We start from the raw sequence: 6000 nt of genomic DNA, 5'->3' as shown, positions 1-6000 counted from the left end.
TTTTTTTTTTTTTTTTCAAATTAATTTCAACCCTCGACGAGATGAACGACCAATTACGCGCTTCTTATCGAGGAAAAGAGAAGAATTGCTGAGGAGAGGAGTTTGAGGAATCAGGTACGTTTCTTTCTGATTCGTTGTGCGTGGTGTTTGATCTTGTTTGCTCATCTCATTGGGGTGGAATGTTTATCAGGGGAAAAGAAGGCGTTTTTTGAAGAAGGGTGAGATTAGATTGTGTAATTTTTTATGAGAATGGTGGCGTTGACTTGGTCGATTATTCGATGACAATGCCCATTTATTAAGAGAGGGGAAATAATCTTTTGATGAATGGGGAACATCGTAATTATGAAATTGAGTTGTAGGGTACAATTATTGCGCCTGTTGCGAGGAAAATTTACAAGGATATTATGCAAATACTTTTGTGAATATTGTATTTATAATTGGTAAATGAATTATGAATGAGGATTTGAAAAGATTTTGTATATCTCGTTTGATAGATGTTCAAATGGTATTTTCTTTTTTAGATTGTGTAGAATTGATTAAGTTGTATTCTTAATTTTTTAAAATGATTGATTGGAAAGATAGTGATAATTGATGAAATAATGATATTTCTTTTTGTTTCGATTCTTTGAAGAAGATTTATTACACGTCGAATAAAAACTAGAAACTCGAAAGATAGGTGGCAATCGATGAATTCGATATATGTGTTGTAAGAAACTTACAGAAGAGTCATTTCTAAACTTTATAATAGGATTCATTATTATTTTCAATTTATTCAAAATGATAAATATACAAAAGTAATACATTCGCAGATGATGGAAATATTTGTTCTCTCACTTTATCATAATGTAAACATTACATTTTTTGCATATGCAAAATATTCATATTTATTATGACTAGAATCCATCCTTCAAAATGTTCCATAAATATATTAACATAAATATATTTAAATAATCTAAAACAAACTTTTTTAACTAGTTAAAACTCTTCTCAACTAGATAACGATATAATAATTATTAATAAGTGAATAAGCATTCGCCTGTCTTTGTATTAAATGTAAATTGTTCGACGTAATCCACTAAAATGATCAGTACCCTTCTTAAAGATATAGCTTTCTATTGCATCGAACAAATTTTCGAGAATAGCCCCATTAAACTCGATCTCGATTGCATAAAAATCGTTAATATTAATCCAAAACTTTTCTCTAATCGTCCACTGGACAGGAAACACTCGCAATTATGCAAATCAGCCTCGTGGTGCATTGTTGTTTGGATTCAAGGGATCGTTAAATGAGTCTGGCAGTGGAATCGACGATTCTGTTTGGCAAGGGTTCGAGCAGAGGTTCTCGTCTCTTGGCACGAGCCGATCGAAAAAGTTTTATCGGGATCCTGGAACGTTCCTTGCTCGAGTTTACCAAATTTCGAGTCCATACGATCGTTCCTCGAATGGTTACGACGTCGAGGATCGATTTCGAGAGGTCCATCGACCTCCCAGTTTTGAATAAAATCACTTTCGACGCGTTTAAGTGAGAAATTTCTTCGTCGACGAATTTTAAATCTCAATTTTCCCTTTTTTGTTTTTATGATGGAAAATGTAGTTTATAATGTGAGATATAATTTATAGATAATTTAGAGATTCCTGAGATAAATTACTTACTAAAACTACAAAGATTGTTTCAATGATTAATTTTAATCAATGATTTACCATTTTTTAATATATTAAAGAATAATATAATACATTTCATTTATAATAGATGATAGAAGTCAAAATGAAATGTAATCACACAGTATAAAAATGTATTTTATAGTTTTATAAAAGATTGAAAAATACTCTGAAATAAATCCAAGTTTATGTATGTATATCTTTAAATTCTTGTATTCTTTATGTAGTTTAACTTCACTGTTAATTTCACTTTCTATCTATGGCTAGCAAATGTTATGTCACATTTGCATTCAGAGTTACATATTCTTGTAAATAGTTTATTTATATATCTGCTAACTTTCTTTTCTCAAGTATCGTTTATATGATGTTTAACTTTGTTAGAAAACTTTTCGCACAATATGTCAACAATAAAAGTTTTTCTATTGCTAAAGTATTAAAGAAATGAAAAGAAAAATTGGTAAAGAATTTAACTTTATGAAAAGAATTGTATTTACGTTAACTTGTCTATTATTTACAAAATTCTAAAATTCTTTTTCATTTTTGTGATGATTTGTAATAATGTGGAAATTTTAAATAATTTTATTTTGATTTTATGAAAATTTAAATAAAATATAATATGATAAAAATAAATTAATTATTCATTGATTATTTAAAATTGATCATTGAATTAATTTTTGCAAATAATTAATGATTTAAAGATTATTAGAAATTATTATTTCTTTTGTAACAAGTATTTTAACCATATTTTATGATTATATATACATTCTGAAGAATTTTGTATTTTCTGATAGTATTTATTGCAGCATCTATGCTAAATCATAGAGCTATAAATAGGAATTATGAGATCATGGGATAGCCGAGGCAGCATTCATTTGGTTTAGCTTTTGTTAGCTGGAACGTTAGATCTTGTTACCATAAATACATTAATATCCATGTATTAATATCTGCTATAAGCTACAATATAATTACAAGTGCAATAGGAACAAAGGAGAAATCCGTGATTGCTTCTATAATTACATTAATGATAACAAAAGAGAATCTTCTAAGTTCAAGCTTTATTGATATATTACTGAATGTTACTTGGCATAATTAACGCGCGTGCCAAAATTTGAGATATTATTTGAATAAATTTAAAATTACTGTAATGTAAGATGAACAATAATATACTTTAAAGAAATATAAAATCAAAAATATACTAAATATTCAAATGAAAGATAAATAATATGAAAATAATTCTGTCAAAATTTAAGTTCTTTATCAATACTCTTTTACTTTACTAATATCACTGCAGAGTTCCTGTTCCATTTATTCTATAACATAAAATGTTCCATTTATTAAATTAAACCTTAAAATTATATATTATCTGGTTAAATTTCACATACAAATATAAGAATCCATTTACAAAATATAAAAATACTAAAATCAAATATAAACCTATATATTTATTCAATTTTGAATAAATATATCATATTAAAACCGCAATTATAAATTATCCTGAGAACAATCAAAATTGTATTATTATTTCACAAAAGATTAAATCTCTTGAATTGAAATAGAAGAGATTCTTGAAGAAGAAGAAAACGAATTATACGATACCGTGGTTCGAATCGATCGTACGTGTCGATCCGCGTTCCAAAGTAGCCACATTAAAGGCAAACACAATTAGCGAAACACGGCCCAGTCGAAAGTTTACATGCGAAAATCGCAGAGACACGAGGCGAGTAAACACGAAGAGGAATGGGAAACGCGTAAGGTTTCCGGCGAGTCGAGTTGGCTTAATGGGGACGTGTGGATCGATATTGACCCCCCTCCCTTGTTTACACGGGAAATTTTTTTTTCCCTCCCCACCATCGACAACACAAGTTTCTTTCGAACTTTGTTGTCGTCATATTAGAATTTAATTAATTGCTTGCTCGTCGTGTTTTTTCCTTGTAAGGTTATTTTATAATTAGGAGAAGATAAATTAGCTTGTGATGTAACGAATGAGATGTAGGAAATGCGAGTTTATGTACATTTAATTAAATTAAATGGAAAGATACGTAGCATCTTTAATTTCTTATTCAAGATCTTGTATTAACTTGTAATTTGAAAATTATTATTGTATTGTGATGTGCGAAATTTTGTGATATAATATTTGGGATACGTTTGTGTTTTGATATTGATTTCTTTTTAGATGAATATAATTTTGTAAAATTTATTGTAGGAAAAGAAAAGGATCTTGAATAATTTTGGATTTAAAAACGAATAAATACTTTTCTACGAAAAATAATGTGTTTTTAATAAATTAAAAAAATACATGATTAAAAGACAATTTTCTACATCTTTTTTATATTATTTAATTTTATAATATTCTAAAATCATATATATAATATTACTTGTACATTTACAAGTATAAAACATTTCCTATAATATAAACCTATATATTACAAAGGATAAAAATTATTTTCATAACAACTATGAAAAATATTACAAACTTAAATACTTAATAATTAGAATATTACAAGATGAAGAAGACAATATATATACCTTCTTTTAAAAATAATTTCAAAAATATATGAAATTTCAATTACTAATTCTCCGAGCCAAAAATTGATCAAAAATATATCCAACTCGATATCGTTCCATCGCCAGAACAATCGAACACGTCTCTCAAAAATTGAAACGAACAGACGCAATCGAAAGGAAAACTCTCATCCCAATTCCAAAACGAAATCCATAATACTTCTCGCAAGTGGGTGGATCTCCTCGCGACTTTCTCGATGAACGATTTCATTCCAAAGTCATGAGTCTGGGTAACGATACGTTGCACTTCCCCTCCAAGCCCCCCGAAGCCCAAGTGTTCCAGTTTTTCCTGGGATGGAAAACCGATGGAAACTGATTACTCGTGGAGAAAATGCGACGGGAAATCGATATGTACGGGCCGATGCGTGGAACGCGCCACTCGGTTTTCAACCGAGGCTTTTCACGTTGGAGCAAGGGTCGTGCCTCTGATATATCCAGGACAAGAGGAAATCGTTTTCATTTCCAATGGAACGAGTCCTCGTGCTTCCCTGGAAAATGCCTTTTCTCCACTAATTCTAGCTCAAGGTGGAGAGGGACTCTCTGTTGGGCCGAGATGCGATGTAATTTCCTTCGTTAGGCGTGTTCGTCTGGGATTAATTGTAATCCTTGAAGTGGCGATGGTTGGACGATATTCTGTCCCGTAACGGGGGTAAGAAATATCGTGCAGAAATTGTTAGCAACGGTCTAGTTTAACCGCGCGGAGTTTGGAATTTGAAATTATAAAAAGAAATGTATTTTCTAAAATTGTAGTTCATTCATCGTTGAAATTGGATTTTTGTTCGAATAGAGGAAAGTTCACTCTAAGTGAACTTCCATCATGTTTAATATATTCGCGAAATTGTTATGGATATTTAAAATAAAAAAAAATGCATCGATAGATTAGGAGGATGACGTAATTTTCTTTATTACATTCTTTACTACGGCATTGATTACGTAATTGTTTGATAAGCACGTGCTAATTGAATAAGAAGTCTCTTTATATAATAGGAATTGTGTGTATTATAAAGATAATCGTGTTACATTACAAAATTATTTAAACTATGAAAACTATTTAAACTCAAGAAAAAAAAATAATTTAAAACTTATCATTAAAATATTTCATATTCGTGTGAATTATTCTGTAATTAAAATTATATATTGTCGCTTCTATTGATATTATCTCAATTTTTAAACTCTTAATTTTAAATGAATAGAATGATTTTCCATTAACCTTAATTATTCAAATATCTTCGGGAATATACGATCACGATTAATTTCTACTTCGATGCTGTTTTACTGTCGTCTCACGTACACTTTCATTCCCCGAGGAAAATGTTTGGATTTAATACCAGAAACGTTTCTGGCATCGAAAGGGTACAAATCAGTTCTCGGCACGCAGATAGTTTTTTTTTTTTTCCCCCACCGAAGTCGAATCCCAGAAGATCTTAAATCCGTGAAAAATTTGTAATTATTGGAATAATATCACATTTAATCCGGAAAGCTTCTGAAAATCTTTTGTTGTATTAAATTTACGAATAAATATATATAATAATATTAGGAATGTATGAAAGTAAAAATGTATAATCAATTTAATTTGATATTAAAAAGTATTACAAAAATTTCAATACGATAAAAATTATTATAGAAAATATCGATCAAAAGATCGCTATAATGAAGAAATAATTAATTTTAAATATTATCTACTGATTGGAAGGGGAAAAATCAAAATTTTAATTTGAGATTTATAAAAAAAATATTATAAAAATTAAAATTATCACCATAATAAATAAACAGTTTCGA

At 29.1% G+C, this 6000-nt stretch overlaps 1 protein-coding gene across 13 annotated transcripts in view; it reads left to right on the top strand.

Moving 5' to 3' along the window:
* LOC102672787 (kinesin-like protein KIF13B) overlaps positions 1 to 6000 on the top strand; it is a 130034-nt gene that overhangs the window by 98088 nt on the left and 25946 nt on the right. The window lies entirely within an intron of this gene.

The sequence above is a fragment of the Apis dorsata genome, unplaced genomic scaffold, assembly GCF_000469605.1.
Source record: "Apis dorsata unplaced genomic scaffold, Apis dorsata 1.3 scaffold_67, whole genome shotgun sequence".
Taxonomy (NCBI): domain Eukaryota; kingdom Metazoa; phylum Arthropoda; class Insecta; order Hymenoptera; family Apidae; genus Apis; species Apis dorsata.
The sequence above is the reverse complement of the archived record's forward strand: the minus strand, read 5'-3'. Positions and strand labels throughout refer to the sequence as shown.